This window comes from Coptis chinensis, chromosome 6 (genome assembly GCF_015680905.1).
Source record: "Coptis chinensis isolate HL-2020 chromosome 6, ASM1568090v1, whole genome shotgun sequence".
Taxonomy (NCBI): domain Eukaryota; kingdom Viridiplantae; phylum Streptophyta; class Magnoliopsida; order Ranunculales; family Ranunculaceae; genus Coptis; species Coptis chinensis.
Window position 1 is genome coordinate 76,089,371 of NC_141461.1, and position 20,183 is coordinate 76,109,553.

At 42.7% G+C, this 20,183-nt stretch overlaps 1 pseudogene across 1 annotated transcript in view; it reads right to left on the bottom strand.

The window, feature by feature from the left end:
• The window catches only part of LOC147494512 (heat shock cognate 70 kDa protein 2-like), a 31,687-nt pseudogene that overhangs the window by 8,787 nt on the left and 2,717 nt on the right, over window positions 1-20,183 (bottom strand). Inside the window, exon 3 of the transcript XR_015199925.1 lies at window positions 783-789. The product of XR_015199925.1 is annotated as a heat shock cognate 70 kDa protein 2-like (transcript). The remainder of the gene's footprint in view (window positions 1-782; window positions 790-20,183) is intronic.

Here is a 20,183-nt window from a genome sequence, read left to right on the forward strand (position 1 = left end):
TTTTATCTTGATAATGTTTTATCTTTGTTTTATATGGTTTCGACAATACATTGAATTACTACCCAAGAGAACAACATCGGTGTGCCGTCGGCCGAACTACGCTTTCGGCGCAGGACGAGGTACTCCTAGATCGAAAAGAGATCCCTCGCATTAGTGTTCTCGGTTAAAAAGCTTAGGCCTTACTTCTACGCACACACGATCAGAGTAATTACAAAGTCTTCTAGGCTTAACATGGCTCGGGAGCTCGGCATCTCGAGTCTAACTGTCTTCGATGACTCGACTCATTGTCAACAAACTTGGGGGTAGGTACAAGGACGAGCGAATGGCTACCCACCTTGACCCGGATTAAGGGGCTCTCTACCCACTTCCAATTCTCGGGATATTCCGGCTTCCCGACTTGACAATAGGCACCCCGATGCCTTTGCCTCACGTGGCCTCCATGTTGTGAACTAATGAAGCTTCGGAGTATCCCCAATATAAGGAGCTACCCGACAAAGATCGGTCTCCAGAGGTTGATCCCCCATTCGGCCTAAAGCAACCCGGAAATTTGGATGGACCCCTCAAGCGATACCTTCTTGGCGGTACTCTTTCCCTCTATCTTCATATTTGTCATTCTTTGGTCCCGCTCCCTTGTTCGATCGGGGAAAGAGTACCCGATCTGAGGGAATACTTGAGTATCACATCGTCCCACCCCACTCCAAACCAAAACAATCTAGCTACTAGAAGCGACCTAGCTACTAGAGGAAGGGAACTCAAAACTAGCTACTAGGGGGCGAGAGAACAAGAAAGCTATCGTCCGCATTCACGCGTTAGGCTGTTATGCTTGTTCTCTTTATTTGCTATATACGCATTCACGTATCTCACTATGCTATTACCTTGAGGTTTTAAGGGATGTCTGCTGGATATTGAGGTTTTTGAGTGTATAACCCACTGCCATTTTACAATCCCATATCGATAATTGTTCCTATAGGCGTCTGAGTTATCTTCTTGAGTTAATCACTTTAAGGGCCTATAGGAATGTTTTTCTCATTCAAAACTACTTCCAGCTAAAGTATTATTTCAAGAAATGGTTTAAACAGCTCTAGTACATAACACGTATTTATTTTTATTTTTTAATTTGTAAGAATCTTAGCGAAGTGCAATCTACGCGGCGAAAGCAAAAGAAGTTTAACCACCGAACAGGCAGGATGAGTATTGCTAATCGCGTGGAGAAAAAGGTAAGTAAATGTATATAGCATTCCTCTAATTTGTTATTTGATATGTAATATAGCATTCCTTTAATTTGTTATTATTTATGTAATATTGCATTCCTCTAATTTGTTATTATTTGATGTGCTATATACTTCAAAACAGAGACAAGAGGAGGGCGCATCATTTATTGGAAAGGACAGGTCTTATGGGTGGCAACTTTCCCTCCAAGGCAAAGATGGTAACTATGCAAATGATGCTACCAAGGAAGAAGTTCTTGAGAGAGAATAGTACATTTCAGTCTAGTATACTTCCTAGTATAGTGTGAATGTTATATTAATAGTAATAATAAGGTTACAATATAGAGGCAGTAGAAAGGTGCCACATTGACCAAGGTGATGATTTGCTTCTCTTGTTTTACTTTCTATATTTGATCATGTTGCTTAGCTTATCATACTAAGGGGCAGTTCTTGAATGGTACATGGAAAATTTTAAGAATATAAGTTACCCACTTGCACTCCTTTTCACGCTGCCCCATGCGCGTGCACAACTAGAATGGATATACAGGGGGGGGGGGGGTTCAAAATCACTTCATGGGGTGTCATAAAACTCCTTTTTATTTTGAGAAACATTTGTGTGATTATTAAGTCCAATTGTATGAATCAAAGTTCAACTGAGAGGGTGACAACACTTTTGAGAAACTTTTGATGGGTTGCTTTCGAGATACTTGCTTAGAAACAATAAACAAGGTGTAGATTATGGTTGTGACCAACCCTCTTATTAATTCAAATCTTGCCTTTGTTTTACTTATGTGGTTTTGGGTGGTGATAAGTCTACATCCACACTCTCATTATCTTGTAGGATGATTATCAAATGCAGGTCAAGGAAGGAACTTTAGAGGTTGAGGGTACTAAAGGCGTCTTCGACTCTAGCATTGGGTACTCTGGAACACGGTGGTGGGTGTTAGAGGCGTAGGAGATGGAGTCACCCCACACAGCACTTTAAGCCTAATAAAGCGTGGATCTAAGAAACATGTGCGCATTGGAGTCGAAGCTTCATGAGGAAGAGGAAAAAAGAAAAAAGGAAGAACAAAAAAGAAAAAAAGGCAGAAGAAAAGGGAAAGGAAGAACGGAAAAAAAGAAAAGAATTGAAGAATAAATACAAGGAGTTAGAAGCAAAATTTAATGATCGTCTCACTTCTCCTGCGTCGGAAAAAATTGCTTCGAATAGCTACAAAAGTGACAATAGAGACCATCTCCCCCCTTTAGGTGGTGCACATAGCAAGCGTAAAGTAAACTTTTAAATATTGTTTACACTACTTTAGAATTGGGTGTTTTTTGTTTCCTATTTCGTTTTTATTTTGTAAATATTCTCTAACATATATAGCCAAAGAACAAGGAAGAGAAGAGTCGTCTGTCGGAAACAAACTCTGAACCTGATTTTAGGAAGGTACATGCTAAGGGAACAAGTCATTCCCCACTTCCAAATCCTATGCTTCCTCTTGGAAAGGTATCATTGTCACAATCCTTGCAGTATCACATTTTACTTAATATAATAGATAGATTAGGTTCTAATTAGCACCACAGTCTTCTAATCCACTTCATTATTTTCATATTGTTAATTACTAAAAACTCTGTATACAATTAGGACCTGAGTTGCAGTTTGGCTGTGGGTTCCAAGTCCAATATTGTTGCTAAGGGTAAGGTTTACGTGGAGCTTGGACCAGAGACTAAGTTGCACAATGTTCCCTTAGGGCCAAACAATGCACGCGTATCAGTTGATAAGATTTTGGAAGGTAAAGATCATGTTGCTCTTCTTATACCCGGTTCGCGATGGTGGTAATTTTTGAAAAGATGCTCTTGGATCACAAGTTGCTTGGCCAAAGCACTTAGTATTGAAAGGCATTGAGGTAATTTCATTAAGTTTTAATTTATTTTGAAGTACTTTAAAATATTTTTTGTGTGTGTCTAGTTTTTTTTTTTAGTTCTAAATATTCTCACCTAAAATTTGTTGAAGACCAAAAAGGCTAATTCTCCGATACCACCAAAAATTCTAAAAAGGAAAATGTGAAGTAACAAATTAAATGCACCAAGATCTGAAATCATACATGGGATCTTGGAAAGGTGAATACTAGTGCTTGAATCCCTCGTTTTATGTTGTATTTGCAATTAACCCATTATGACTTTACAATTCATCTTAGGGCGGAGTTGCAGTTTGGTGTGGATTTCAAATCCAATGTTGTTGCTAAGGGTATAGTCTACGAGGAGCTTGGACCGGAAACTAAGTTGCACAATGTTCCCTTAGGGCAATACAACTCACATGTAGCAGTTGGGAAGATTTTGGAAGGTAAAGAACAAGCTCTTCTTCCTGTACCAGTTGGTGATAAGTTGAAATTTGTGGAAGACGCTATTGGATCACACGTTGCTTGGCCCAGGGAATTAGTGGTGAAAGCCAACCAGGTAAAAATATCGATGATTGTAAATTTATAAGAATCCCACTTTAGGATCGGACCTCTCCCTTTCTCTGTCTAGCTCCCTCTATTTATACATTTCTTCCTTCTAATCCACCTCATGATCCTTACACAACTCAACATTCCACCTCCAATTTGTGTAGATGTGCATCTGGCACTTCCGCTCCACATACACATAGGCCATAACACAGCCCACTGCAGGACACTTCAAGCCACTGCCAGATACCTACAGACCACTTCCAGTCCACGTACACATAGGCCATGTTGCGGCCACCCTTGCTAGACATGACATTATAATTTTTTATGCTTATCTTTTATTTTTCGGTTTCTGAATCAGGATAAAATAGGGCAACCGAGTAAAAGTAAAGGCGAAAAAACTAAGTCGGTAGCCCCCACACAAAGGAAGCGATCTATGCACTTCCTTTGGTGCCATGATTGGTACAATTATTCAAAGTGGTCGACTTAAGTTTCCATATGGACAAGAATTATTCGGAGATAACATAGAGTTTTCATACATAGAGACAAATGACGTGAAGGATGTTTGTAATCTTGAATTTTTGTCAAGTCTCCTTGTATGGTTGCATATATGAGGTGATAAAACTTACGTTGTTACTAACTATTTTATTGAATGTTTACTAAGCTTATAAAATGAGTTGTGTTTTCACATTTCAGGATGCTTGTATGAGAAATTTGTTTGTTCTAGAGATGGATATTTGTTTGTCAACCGGCTGTCTTTAGTGTTGTGGATTCAAAAAAAAAAACTAAACTTGTTCTTGATAGGATCGAGGGAAGCAAACATGAATGAAATTGTTTTCATTCCTTACAACCCATGGTATGGACATATATTATATTGGTTTTGTTGAACTCATATTTGGTTACAAGTACATATTAAATGCTAGTTAATAACTTGTTTGGTTTTAGCTTCCATTGGATTGTGATTGTCATCGACTTGTCTAGTATGGATGTTTATTGGTTGGATTCATTACATGGTAAATGCACCGGTGACATGGAAATCATTATCAACACGTACGTAACTATTTCCATACGCATTTATTGGTATACTTTTTTTATTATATATGTAGACTTTTTTATTTCTTATATTGACATTAATTGCTTAAATTTTTAACTTGAAGTGCGTTGATAGCTTTAAAAGGGATCCAAGTGAATAGAAGTTCTCAAAAACCATGTTGGCACCACATCAAGGTAAACGATTACAGTTACTATTTTTTTTTTTTTTTTTTTTTATAAGCAAGCGAGGTTGTTTGAGAGGTCCCCTACCCCTTTTCATTAATAATTGTAAAAATTGTATTACATCCTGACATACACTTTCCCCATAGCATCATCATAGACTATTTTCTTTATATCCACAGAAAATGAGCTAGGGATAACTTCTATGTATCTTACATCGGGTACATTACTTGCTAAAGCATCAACTAATTTATTACATTCTCTATAAACATGTCTTATAGAAAACATTTCCATTTGACCCATAAGTTCCAATGCATCTGTAAAGCTTCCTTGCTTGCCACGGGTGTTGCTCCCCGCTTTTAGTGAAGGAGATAACATTTGTAGAGTCCGTCCTTGCCTCCATTCTTCTTATGTTGTATTGTTTAGCTAGCTTTAGCCCTTGATACAAGCCCCCGCAATTCTATAAGCTCCACAATAAGAAGTTGAAGGCGGCTTGAAACCTTCACCCTTTCCGACTTCATCTTTGATCTAATCAAGCAAACTATGATATCATGCATGAGACTTGGGCTTTCGCGAAAATATCTTCGCATCCATGTTACAACCTGAATTCTTTGACTTGGCATTATTAAAATCCACATTTCCAACAAATTGTCCCACCAAAAAGATGTTTGGAGTCAATGCCCAACTTATTCTTCCCTCAAGGAAAACACACGCTTTAGTTGAGTCGGTTCGCAGTCTTGAAAGAGACCTCCCTCACTCACCGGCTTCCTTAGAACTGGAAGAACCGGACATGGAAACGACAACCAACTAGCCCAAGACTCGAAGAGACTACACTAGAAGACCAAGGGCCTTACGAATAAGGACTCACGCTTCCCTTTTACCACATATGCTCTCCATACCCAAGCCGGAGAGCACGCCATCTCTTCTAAGCTAGGATGACTGCCCTCGGTGCTTGATTGAACAAGGTCAACTCCATGACTCTCATAGTAGATTGAATGAGTGGTTCGGCCGTACCACCGATCTTGCCTTTAACAGCTACTTGTGTGGAGCTTCTCGCTCATCTCATCACCTCTGCGTTCTCGAACTATAGCGACCTTTTCCACGATAGTGAGATATCCCCTAGTAGTTTCATACCTCGGCGCGAGATATTCATCAATCGGACCTACCGGGAAAGGGACCTGCACAACCCGGCTGTGTGTCTTAACACCAAATACATCTGCAATTCAGCAGGGGTTCTTCCTTACCAAAATGATGACAAGAGTTCCTGCCTAAGCGTCAAACCAATATCCGATCAACGCACTTTGACGCCTGTGGAATACACCTCTCAAAACGAGAGGAAACTAATCCATCCGATCTACATTACATAGACCACCGGTCAAAATCGATGCGTAGGACCCTTTCAATGTCATCATGATATTAACTGTTAACATGTCGGAAGATTGTTACCGACCAATGTAAGTGAATTCTCCCCTCTATTTTTAAATAGTTGGTCTTTGTTCAAAGTGATGATAGGTTCTGTTTTACTAACTGTATGACTAATTCTAAATAATAGATTAGGTCAATTAGGTGATCTGGCTAACATCTATGAATAGGATTTTTGTATGTGCTTCAGTCTCTAGTCTGCGTTGGTCCCTCTTATATTGATAATTAGGGATTGCAGTTCTGAATTTGGATAATGTACTTTCGGATATACCTAGTTCCGCTACTTCACTTGAAAGACATCACCCTTTTCATTAGTGTGTATAATTGATCTCAATGTTGTTGTCTAGAGCTGACTTGTTTGGAGGTACTACTCATGATGATTTCCTCAAGAAAAGAGTGACAATAGGATTGGATACGATGCAAAAGTAGCATTCAATTTTTTATGCCTGGTATACTTCATAATCCATTGCCATCGATAAGAAAGCCTGACATTCATCCCACAGGCCATAGAGGTATGGTAAGAACCGAGTAGCATTTGGGTTTTGCGGAAAAGCTTTTTAGTAAACTGAATTCAAGTATTTAAAGTTTTAAATGACTTTGTTGGTAAAGAGTGGTATAAAAGCTAGATTCCAGTGAAGTCCTGAATTTCTCTTGTACATTTTTCAATGAATGGAGACCTCACAAAATATTAGAGGTCTCAATGTGTTAGACGTTTGATGTGTTACTTCTTGGCATACTCTGAACTGTTGCTGACGAAGGGCTTTATCGTAACTGTCCCTTTTCTTGAATATCACGTTACAAGTTACAAGTGCATCGTGTGGAAATTTTGAGAACTTTCTCATATTTAGTCAAAGAAAATACCTATGTAAGAGCCCTTCACTGATTAACAAAGTGATAACCCTCCCCAGCAAGTTCATGTGGTTCCATTGAACACCTCACCACATGTTCATGCGGCTTTGAGATAGACACCACTGCCTTTAGAGCAGTTGAGCACGTGGATGAGTGTCGGGGCTCACTCAGTCTTCTCCTTTGTGATGGATCTATGTTGCTATAGTTCGTAGTTTTATTACTTGATGCAACTGTATTGCTAACAATATATTTGGTGCGTAGTCTCTTTGTCATCTGTTCTTTCCAGGGTTAAGTGAAGTGAAGCAGCAATTCACCTCGTTTCTTTTCTTTTACCATTAGCTTTTCCATTTGTATAAATAATGTAACTTTTGTACTCTGGAAACTAATTTAACAATGTTCCTATCCTGTGTGGTTATCATTTTAACAATGACAATATTCTGACATCGATGCGTAGGACCCTAATATACAGTTACAAACAACTGGTTGATACAGGCGCTGCAATTCTTATTGTGAAACCCTTGCCTCCGATTGCATTTTTTCTATTTAGAACTAATTTGTTCTGAAAATACAATTTTGCCCCTAATAAGTAATTTGCCCCTTGATTCAATTTGATAATTTGATATTTTTGCGGGGCCTCTGCAAACTGCACGGTAAACAATGTGTGGTATTCATGCAATGCTTTTATCGCGAGACATAATGAGCGATCCTTCTCCTTTTTCATTGAAAGTAAATAAAATACCTCTCACATTTTAACTTAATTTATGCTTTTGATATCTTTAGCAACTGTGTTTTTAACTTTTTTTTATTCTCTATTTTGCAAAATATTAAACTTGTTTCTTATATTCCAGATAAAAAATCTTAGCAATAAAAAGGCCTTCACCGACAAAGAAATAAATGAAGTTCGAATGGATTTTGTTATGTTCATCCAAGAATGTATTATGAACTATCCTCAAGATGAAGATGGACCATAAGGCTAAAGAGACATATATGTGGGTGATCGAATTTGATGAGATTAGATTATTTTTCATTTGGATTTGGATTTGGATTAGGCTGATTATATTTATATGAATTAGATTGGAAATGTGTTATTTATTTCATTACGTTTTACGATTAAGTACAAATATATATTGGTTATCTAATGGGATTGGAATGTTTCAATGAAATTAGCAATATATATGAGTGTTATTTGAAATTTAATGGATCATATTCAGATATGTAGTTTATTCAGGTGTGTAGTTTATTGCAGGTCCCCAATTTTGGGGGTTTTTATATATATTCACGTTTTATTTTTATTTTTAATAAAAAAAAAATATATTTATATATACATATATCACTGTTTTTACCCAAAACAAATCATGACTAATGATACTTTTTTATGATGTTAAAAAGATGAATGAATAACTGTTTATTTGAAACTGTCACAAATGATATGATTTGTTGTGACGGTTTTGAGCGCGATTGTTACCATTTTTTATGATTTTGTGACCGTTAAAAAGGATGAATGCATAACCGTTTATTTAAAACCGTCACAAATGATATGATTTGTTGTGACGGTTTTTGAGCAGTTGTTACCGTTTTTTATGGTAGAGAGAGGCTAGTCTGGAACAAATATTTGTGATGGTTTTGGGAAAAAAAATAAATGACTCTCACTCCATCACGGTTTTGGAAAAAAAAAAACCGTCACAAAAGACTTTTTGTCACTGTTTTTAACAGTGATATAAAGCCTTTTTTCTTGTAGTGCATCTTTGTCAAAACCATGGATGATACTTGTAAAAGGGTGTTTTTCCCTTACATATACAGGTGGAAGAAGAAGGGGATTGGATTTGGGTTAGACCGAGTTCGCTAAGTAGCGAGCTGCCTATGTATCTTCTCTTGATTCTGGGGTAGAGAAGAATCAGGTCTGACGTAGTTCATGTAGGTGGTATTTATAGGCACAAAAGAGTGTTGATCTTTGAGACACGTGTACTCCCTTATACATATGTAGGGTGGAGATTACGAATGAGTGTTAGGTTGGTTATGGTAGGAAGGCGGTGATCATTGGGAGTGGGTGCAGTAGTTCATAATTCCCGGTAATTGGAAGTACAGATATGACTTTGGTAATGATTACCCTTGGATTAAGGAAAATGTCTTTATCCAAAGCGTTCCACTCTAGGTCGTTCAGTCTTCTTGGAACGTTCTCGAGCGAGTTGGAGTGTACCACCTACATAAAGCGAGCTACTTCGCGAGTCGATCTTGGAGGACGACGTCCTGATTGCGCAACGATCTCTACTTATGCTTAACGCGTGCTTAATATTCTTTAATGAGGATATTACTCCCTTACACAGCCCCCTCTCAGTAGATTGTGATGTTCATGAAAGCGAGCTGCTGAGAGAAAACAACCATACGTGTTGAGCATGAGTGGACGAGCGGCTAGTGTAGGTTGAGTAATTGGCACGCTGTCACGTTCGATTTGGGTTGCATGGAGATTCGGTTGGAAAACAAAAGTTGTCACGTGGTTGGCATGTGACTGAATCATAGCAGTTGGTAGAGAAAACGTGTCGCCGCATTTCCCGAAATCGTGAAAAGACAGTTCCTTGAGCCACGTGTGTGGGCTAGTCCGTAGGTTGTAATCATAACTCCTTGGTAACTGAATGGGCGGTTGCACAAAATCAAATTTGGGACAACTGCAAAGTTATCTTTTGTTTTCGTCTTCAGCCAAACTGCAAGCTAGGGTTTCTCAGGTGAGTGTTTCTGCTGCTGCTGTCTTTGTGTTTTTCATTTTCTTTCATCTTAGTCAAGCGTTGTACGTTTAGTAGATAGGTTGGTGTTTAGGCTTTAGTATTTAAGTTTGGGTAGTCGGTAAGAAGAAAACGTAAAAATGTCTGATTCTGACGATACTCGATCTGAAGAGGTTCGAGAGGTCTCTTTAAGCTGTGGTGAGTATGAGGATGACAAGGAAGAGTCAGTGAGTCTTGGTAATCAATCTGATCATGGTGAGGAAGTTAGGGGAGATGAGGGTAGTGTTCGATCTGGCTCTGTTGGTGCTGTGGCTAGCACATCAGGTCGTAGTGAGGGGTCGTCTTCAAGTGGGTTGCCCCCTAGGACGGTGGATCGTTGTGCAGTGAGTGCGTTCCCCGAACTGAGGGCAGCTTATGGAATAAACGTACCGGACCTGGAGATATACGAACCAAGGCTGAGTGAAAATGTGCGGAGTGAAGAATACAATCCGCCGAATGGTGGGGTAATAATCTGTGAGGGTCAACTGAGAGCGCATATGCAAATACCGTTCTCGAAGATGGTTTGCGACTTTCTAGCTCATTGTTGGAAGTCCCCTTGTCAGTTTGTTGGAAACACCTGGCGACTGTTCAAGGTGTTCGACCTGTTGAATGCAAGTGGCGAGTACTATATAGGGGTGTCTGATATTACCGAACATTTCGTTGTAAAATATGGTAATTTCAACTTTAACCTGCAAACTATGACCACCCGTTCTGGTGTGATCGACGGTGTGAGCAACGAGGCATGGACCAAGAGGCCGTTGCTGCTAGTTGGCAACTACTATGCTAGCGGGTGTAGGTTGCAAACTAGGATTTGCAATATCTCCGGTGGGTGGGAGTGTCTTGTACATGTCATTTTAATAGATGAGTTGTTGCTATTCTAACTGATCTGTGTCTTTGTTTAGCTTGTAGATTTTTCTGTCAAGACGCGAACTGATCGTGGGGAAATAGAGAGGTTCGCGCGGTTGAGTTGAGTGCAGAAGCAAGCGAAGCTGCCTGAAGTTGCTCATTTCTTTGTAGAGAAAGGGGGTCCAGCGATCCGGGAGAAAAGGAGAATTCAGAAAGATCGAGCTCGAGGTCAAGCTAGGAGGGAAGTGATGGAGAAGCGCGCAAGTGACTTGGTATCCAGGGAGGATAGAAACCGGGGTCGCGTTAGCTCCAGACGACCCTTAGGAGGTGCTGGTGCCTCAGGTGCGGGTGGGTCAAGATGGCGACCTGAGGGTGGGTCGATTGGTGCCCCTGTAGAGCTAGAGATGGTGGTCTTCAATCCTCGTGTTAGGAGCAGGTCGTCGAAGAGGAAAACTGATGCGTCTGAGCAAGACGCTGTTAGGGTAGCTAAAGCTGCGAGGTATACTTTGGGGGAGAGTTCCAGCACTGGGGGTGGTTCTGGTGGTGGTCGAATTGGTGAGACTACCACTCGCAAAACTCGGGCAAGACCGGAGCAGGTTCTGGACCTGGCTACTTTTGGAGCTAGGCCGAGCTCGTCGCCGGTGGTGCGAGGGCCTAGTCCGCAGCGAAGGCGAAGAGTTCCCGTAAGGCGAGTGGGAAATCAACTATGGCTGATGAGGACTTGGAGACCCAACTAGTGTATCTGGATGACAATGGGGTGCAGCGTACTGTGAAGCGGACTGATTGCAGCTTCAGGTCGAGTAAGGTAGCGGCCTGTCTACTTGATCATATAGCTTTGGATGACAACCGTAGGGAGCTGGATGAGAGGGGGTTGGAGGACAACTTAAAACGGATGGAAATCGCTCAATGTCTGGTACTTGGGGCTGTCCTGCTTTAACCTATTTGCTTACTTAGTAAACTCGTTGTGAACTGATTATTAGCATATGTGTGCGTCTGTAGCTTGTGAGTGGATTTCAGAAGCTAAAGGAGATTGCCCAATTCTATGAGACAGATAGGGAAATTGTGGTGAAGCCGACTGAGGAACTAAAGAATGTTCAGGATGCTGCTAAGATGGAACGCGAGGAGCTTGAAGACCTGAAGAAATCGCACCAAACTCTCAATTTGGTGAAGATCTTTGAACGGAAGATCTGATCCGGTTGAAACTACTGAGTCTTTGAAGAGAACGCAATTCACCGTGGAAATTGGTAGGCTGAATGAGTATGCTCTGCACTGCAAGGGAGTTGCTCAAGATGCTACTAAAGCTTATGACTAGCTGGACGCTGACTTTGTTGACCTAGAAGCTGATTATAAAGCTCTGAAAGAGGAGCATGGACGCTGTACTCTTCGTCCTCTAGTGGTACCAGTACAGGGAGATACCAGTGGTGCTCTTACTTCTTCTATCGCTGCTCCGGAAATTGTTGTGCCTCCCCACTGAAGCTGCTGCGTCTGATGTTCTTATGAGTCTAAGTCTGGATGGTGTGTCCATAGTAGTTGAGGGGAAAGAAGCTGAAGTTGACGACTCGCTGGTGGCTGGAGGTTTGGCCGTTATGCCTGGAACTAGCGAGTTATGATGTTAGTTGTGATATAATAGAACTAGGTTTCCCAGGGTAACCTGGGCAGTTCACTTTTCTTATTTCTGTTTGTGAACACTGGATAACCATGCGATAATGAATGTTGGCTAACTGAGCTGGATTTTCTGAGTAGACTTCGGCTATTTCGGCCGCCATCTGCTTAATGTGTTTGGGCCTGCCTTGGCAGATCGCTTTTTGCTTATATGCTATGCTTATCTCTTGATTCGTTGCTTTGTAAGATTCTTGTATTGGTTAAATATATGAATGGAGACATCGTTATATTTGTATGGTTGTGTAGATGCTTCTTAGTGTCCATAGTTGACTTTAAGTAACCTGTGATCGTAGGACGTAGATCGATAGTAGGACGTAGGTCGATATCACCGTTCTGTAGAAGTGAAACAGTTCCGCACGTGTATGCCACGTGTAGGCAAGTGAGCGGTTAGATGTGTGCAATGATGGCTGCCAGGTGGCCTGACGTTTGGCATCTCGATGCAATTATAATGTGCCTAGGGAAGATACGTTACTACAGCATAAGTAAAATCATTCGTTGGAGAACAAAGGCATTTGCTCCCCATTGCTCTTCCTGCTACTGCCTTTCTTCGTCCCCAACCTGTACTGCGTCATCTTCTTCGTTGCTTCTTCAGGGTACGTTTGTCTTCTTTATTTAGGTATCCCATTTGAACAAAGATTGTTGTTTTGGTTGGTAACTCGCGTATTGTCATTCTCGCTCGTAGGTTACACTATGGCTAGGTGCTGCAGATATGTAAGAGGGGTAGGAAGTTTGAGGGAGACTTCACCTCTGATAATGGAGGAAATGGAATTCCATCCCCACGTGCATGGTGATCGGGGCAAGAGGAAAGCTGTTGCGGTAGAAGCCAAAAGGAACAAGCAACCTAAAAAGGCAGGTCGTTCGACTGGTGGTGTTGTATTCAGGTCGCCTCGACGAGTCAATGATACCGATCGACATGTTGAGGAGCGTGGCGACTTGGGGCAAGGTCACCACGTCGTTGGTGAGAGTTCGTCTCCACGTCACAGTGACATGGGGAGCGAGTTTTACTACATGGGGAAGACGGGGAAGAAGCGTGCGGTGAAACGTTCTGATTGCAGCTTCCACTCGGCACCCATAGTGACCAGTCTGCTGAAGGGGATCGTGTTGAATGGTGACAAAGCTGAGGTAGAGGATGAAGATATGGACACGCTATTGAGTACCATGGACATGGCTGCTTGTTTGGTGAGAAATTTATGCGTGATGTTTTTGTTTCTGTTACTTGGGCAGTTTTGTCGTTAAAATTGTACTTACAGTTTTTTGCAGGGTACGACAAGTTGAAGAACTCTGTGCAGCGCGCCGATTCTGATACTAATCCCCACGTCGAGCTAGGATGTATGTGAACTGCGTGGGGAGCCGACAAGAAGAAGCTGGAGGTGATGACCAAGAAGTGTAAGGATGTTCTTTGGCGAGAACGCGTATCTTTACCGCTATGACCGATTTGTGCAAGTCGGCTAAAGTGACTGAATATGCCAAACAATGCCAGAGGGTGGCGCGCAAGGCGCAAGAGGCATATACCATTGCCTGTGTCCAATACGCTGAGTTGGATGAGAAATATCACCAGCTGAAGAAGGCGAATGATGGTGAGGGCGGGGTTACGGTATCGCGTGTGTGTCTTTGAGATCCGCCAGCACACACCTTCGACTAGTCTTTGCCCGAAGATAAGCATGTTGTGGCTGATTCTTGATTGTGATGTATCTTCTTGTCTTTGTCAGTTATGGGAATGTTAGAAATATTTTGTAAGTTCACCTATCTTATATGAGAGTTAACAATAGAGCTGTGTCTTCAGGCTTGCCTGAGCAGTTCGCCATTTTAATACTGAGAACTGGTTTCCACGAGAGTGGCAGTTCGATGTTTTGTAAACATGTTAGAAGTATCGATCTGGATTTTTTGGGTAGACCCAGCAGATCGGTATATTAATGTCTTGGCGTTGGCGAAATTTTCCCCTTGACTATGTATGGATGCATGTTTCCGCTTGAATGTTTATAGCTAGCATCTTGTTTATAATGCGTATGGGATGGAATGTGCAAGGAACCTATGGTTTATCTTAAGAAAGCGTTATGCTTGTAATTACCGCTTTCTTTCGTGGTTGTTGCGCTCTGCTGTGAGGCTCATTGGGAGTATTCTCGTCGAGCTGAGCTTAATATTAGGGATTTCTCACTAGGTGAGTTGGTGAGGCGTTGGAACCTGTAAGCTGGAGATAGCGTTCTGCCCGTAGGCAACGTGTTGGCTTAAGAAAGCGTATTGCTCACTGAGAGCATTCTCACTGAGTCGATTCTAGAAGTATAGGTCATCGACTAGCGAGACTCGGAGAGGCTTTGGAGCATGTAAGCTCTTGAGAGCGTTTGGGCTTACGAAAGCGTGCTGCTCACTGAGAGCATTCTCGCTGAGTCGATCCTAGAAGTATAGGTCCTCAACTAGCGAGACTCGGAGAGGCTGTGGAGCCTGTAAGCTCTTGAGAGCGTTTTGCTCATGGAGAACGTTTGGGCTTATGAAAGCATATTGCTCACTGAGAGCGTTCTCGTTGAGTCGATCCTAGAAGTATAGGTCCTCGACTAGCGAGACTCGGAGAGGCTGTAGAGCCTGTAAGCTCTTGAGAGCGTTTTGCTCACGGAGAGCGTTTGGGCTTATGAAAGCGTGCTGCTCACTGAGAGCGTTCTCGCTGAGTCGATCCTAGAAGTATAGGTCCTCGACTAGCGAGACTCAGAGAGGTTGTGGAGCCTGTAAGCTCTTGAGAGCGTTTTGCTCACGGAGAGCGTTTGGGCTTATGAAAGCGTATTGCGAGATTCACCATTGCGAGTAAATGGAGTGAATTGTAATAATAAACAAGAGTAACTTTGAATTTACAGTAAAAGAAAATATGGGGTATACAACAACATAATTTTATTGATAAAACTTCTTCAACAAAAAGGTATTCCAGTGTCGTGGTAATAATTTTCCTTCTTGAGTTTTGATCCAGTATGCTCCGTTGCCTACAATGCGTTCCACTATGTATGGGCCTTCCCAAGTTGGAGCTAATTTGGAGTCATCCCGAGTCTTTTTCAAAACTAGATCACCGGGTTGAAAAGATCGAGGATGCACTCGCTTGTTGTAGGACTTCTTTAGAATTTACTGATAGGATGCTACTCTGATAGCGGCTAGGTCGCGCCGTTCTTCCAGCAGATCGACCTCTCGTAATAAAACGGAATCATTGTCTCCAGACTCGACAAGTTCTGACCGAGTAGTGGTGACTGTCAGCTCGGTTGGAATAACGGCTCCTGTGCCGTAACACAAGGAGAATGGTGATTCGCCTGTACTTGCGCGAGCTGTGGTGCGGTAAGCCCATAAAATGTTTTCTAGTTGATTTGGCCATTGGCTTTTGGTCTTCTCAATCTTTTTCTTCAAATTTTCTAAAATTGCCTTGTTGCTAGCCTCAGCTTGACCATTACTTTGTGCGTACTGGGGAGTAGAAAATGCATGAACTATTTTCCACTTGGCCAAAATTCTTTGACCATTTTGCCCTTGAATTGTGATCCGTTGTCCATCACCAGTGTGTGCGGCAAACCAAATCTGGTGATGATATGAGTTCATATGAAGTTTCTGACATGTGATTCTTTGACATTTGCTAGTGGAATAGCTTCGACCCATTTAGTGAAATAGTCAGTTGCAGCTAAGACGAAACGAAATCCAGTACTTTTCTGTGGGATGAATGGTCCCATGATGTCCATGCCCCACATATAAAATGGCCAAGGGCTCGCGATGCTAATCAACTCTCGAGCTGGTTGTATGATGTTGTGGCCAAAGGTCTGGCATTTGACGCACTTGAGTACATATGTTTTGACGTCGATTTGCATGCGAGGCCAAAAGTATCCCTAGGAGATCGCTTTGTGAGCCAAAGAGCGACCTCCCGAATGGTTTCCACACTCTCCTTCATGAATCTCCGCGAAAATCAGTTGGCCCTGTTTTGGGTTTACGCACCTCAAGTGAAGGTCGCCAGCGGATTTTCTGAATAACTTGTTATTGAGCACGCAGTAATGGCGCGCTTGATATGGGATTTGCTTGGCCTTGGTACGCTCGTCTGGGAACGTGCCGTGTTGGATGTATTCAATGATGGGCTGCATCCATGTTTGGCTCATCTGATTGGCAGAGAGCGGGCATAGGTCGCTGATTTTTAATACCTACTCTACTTGATAAGCAGGTCGGTCAACTACTTCAATGAGTAATTGTCTAGGGGTGCAGTCCGGTGTTTGAGTGGCCAAATAAGCTAAACTGTCTGCGTGACGGTTCTCGTCATATAGGAAATGGTGTACCGTGACTTTTTTGAAAGAAGGAAGTAACTGATTAACGACTTGAAGGTATTTAGCGAGGTTACCTTCATGGGTAATGTATTCTTTTGCAATCTGGCAAACAACTAGTTGTGAGTCACTAAAGACCTGAAGCTCCTTGACACCGAGCTGCATCGCCATGCGAAGTCCCATTATTAACTCTTCGTACTCGGCTTCATTGTTAGAGGTCGCGAAGTCAATGCGAACTGATTTCTCGACCATGGCTCCCTCTGGGGATGTTAAGACGACGCCGACTCCATTTCCTCCAGGATTACTAAAACCGTCGACAAAAAGAGACCATATTGATTTGGTGGCTTCCTTTGCGGGTACGACCTCTGCTTCTGGTTCCCAATTTGGGTCATCAACAGGGAAATCTGCTAGAAAATCAGCCACGACCTGCCTTTTTGTGAAGTGCGAGGGACGAACTCCATGTGGTGTTCTCCAAGCTTTTCTGCCCATATTGCCATGCGAGTTGTCTTGTTTTCTTTGTGAAGAATTTTCTTCAAAGGTAGGTCGGTGAGAATCTTGATTGGATGTGCTTGAAAGTAGGGCCTGAATTTTCTTGCCGAAATAATAACAATCAATCTTGTAATTCTTTTCAATGTATGAGTAATTATTCTCAGCTGGAGTGAGCGTTTTACTTGTAAAGTAGATCGGTTTCTCGGAGTTGTTTTCTTCTTTGAAAAGAACTGAGCTAATGGCAAAATCTGATACCGCCAAATATAGCCCCAGCATTTCGCCATCCTTAGGCTTGGCCAGGACGGGGGGTATAGTCAGATACTCTTTGAGGGTGAAGAACGCTTGGTGACATTGATCGTTCCATGAAATCTGTTGTCCCTTTTTGAGAAGTTGCAAGAAAGGTCGGCACTTGTTTGACGCCCTTGATATAAATCGGTTAAGTGCCGCGACCATTCCAGATAATTTCTGAATTTGCTTCTTTGTTTGGGGATCGGGAATGTCCAAAAACGCTCGGATTTGGTCTGGATTAGCTTCGATCCCTCTTTGTGATACTTGATATCCAAGGAACTTCCCGGAGGATGCTCCAAAGAGACACTTCTCAGGATTAAGCTTCATTCGAGTTTGGCGCAACCTGGAGAACGCTTTCTCGAGATGAGTGAGGTGGTCTTCCGCTTTCTTGCTTTTGACGACCATGTCGTCAATGTAGACTTCCATGGTGTCACCTAACATGTCCTGGAACATGTCGGTGACGAGACGCTGGTACGTTGCTCCAACATTCTTAAGTCCGAAGGGGAGGACGTTGTAACAATAGATTCCTTGTTCTGTGATGAATGATGTTTTTTCTTGATCCTCTTCAGCGAGTGGGATTTGGTTATATCCACTGTACGCGTCCATGAAAGAGAGGAGCTCATGGCCACACGTTTGATCGACAAGTCGGTCTATGCGAGGTAGGGGGAAGCTATCCTTTGGCGTTTCTTGATTAACGTTCGTGAAGTTGACGCAAAGACGAATTGTGCCGTTCTTTTTTGGAACTGCGACGATGTTAGCGATCCAGTCTGGATAGTCTACTTTTCTAATGAACCCTACTTGCTTCAGTTTTTCGATTTCATCATTGATGGCTTTCTGGAATCGCAGAGAGAGTCTTCTAGGTCGTTGGCGAACTGGTCTGGCATTAGGGTTCACGTTTAGTCTATGCCACACAACATTAGGATCTATTCCAGGCACATCGACATACGACCAAGCGAAGACATCTTTATTCATAGCCAAAAAGTTTACAAGCTGGGCCTTGAGTGTGGGGTCAAGGTTAGCCCCTACATATACAAATTTGGGATCATCTTCGGTTCCTAGGTTCACTCGCTCTTTGTCTGCTTGTTGAGATGTTATCTTTGGTACGGATGCGTCCTCAAATGGGGATACTTTATCGATCTGAGGGAGAGTGGAATTGGTCGTCTGAGTGGAGCCGATATCGTGGCGGCGACGGACATACAAGGCTGGAATGGCCTCTGTGGTTATGACAACAGATTCTGGAGTGACCTTCGGGAGTGAGATTTGTTGCGTGACACATGACAGCGCGACTTCTGATGTGCTAACTGGTGGAACAACAACGGCGGATGTGACTTTTGGGTTCTTGACTGCTGGATTGATAACAACTGATGTGACTTCGGGGATTCGACCTGGTGGAGCAACAATGACTGGATTAACTTCTAGAGTCGAAATAGACGAATGAACCTTCTTGCTGGAGCCCCCAGTCTTGCTGCTTTGATGCTTTGGCTCTGACCTCAGCGACCAGGTCTTTGGCCATTGTATAGCTGGTGGGCTCGTTCTTTGTGTGAGCTTGCAAGTCAGCGGTTTTGTTTGCAGAAAGGCTTTGATTACAATGATAAGCTTCAAGTTGATTGCTTCGAAGCTCCACCATGCCTCTTGGTCCTGGGAAGCGGAGAGCTTGATGCAGCGTGGATGGTATAACTTGCATTTGGTGAATCCAGCGCCGCCCTAGGATAGCATTATAGGACGACTTGATGTCAAGAACACTGAAGCGTGTATTGAAGCTGACTTTGTCCTCTCTAGATCCCACTGACACTGGGAGTATGATATTGCTGATTGGGTCGGCCCTGGAGCCATTAAACCCGTAAAGAGGAGCAATCGGATTTATAAAGACTGACTTAGGTAGGTTCATCTCTTGAATTGTATGATAGAACAGGATGTCGCACGAACTGCCAGGGTCTATCAGGACGCGTTTGACTGTCCAGTCGCTGATCTTGACATGGACAACAAGTGCATCATTGTGTGGGAGGCAAACCTTGTTGAGGTCGGCCTCGGTAAACGTAATATCCCCTGTGTTGCGACCTGAACTTCGCGGAGCGTGTGACGCTTGCGAAGAAAAATTATATACTTCTTGGAGGGCGCCGACACGCCTGCGTTTCTCTCTGGAAGATGTCACAGAATCATCTGGGAAAGTGATCATATGAATAGCTCTGGCATTGTCGCGATCGGCGAATCTTGCCGGCGTTCATGGCGAAATGTCCGGTCGATTCCCGGGGCGCCCTGCTTTGCGGAGCGAGCTTGAATCTTGTGATGGTTCTGGCGAGGTAGGGATCTACTGCGCACTCGGTGAGCCATGAGTTTATGGCGTAAGTCGTCGTCGGCTATGTTAGTGTACTGTTTGATATGCCCTGCTTCGATGAGATCTAGGAGGTAGTGCTTTAGCCCCCAGCATGCATCAGTCTCGTGACATTTGGCTCGGTGAAAAATGCAATATGGTTTGTCAGGTCGGTCTACTGGTTGCCGCACATCAGGTCGGAAATATGAAGCTCGTTTGATCTTTTCTAAAATGTAACTGGGTGAGCGTGTGAGAATGGTGAACTCGCGGTTATTATTCATTCTTACCTGGCTTCTTTTCCTGCTGTCTGGGGCACTTTTTGGAGACTGGGGGGTTATCTGATATTGCTGCGACCTCTTCTTCTTCTGGTAGGCCTTGACGCTTCAGGCCTTCTTGCAACTTTATATACTTGTCGAAATGGCATTTCTCGGATAAAGTCTTTGGAC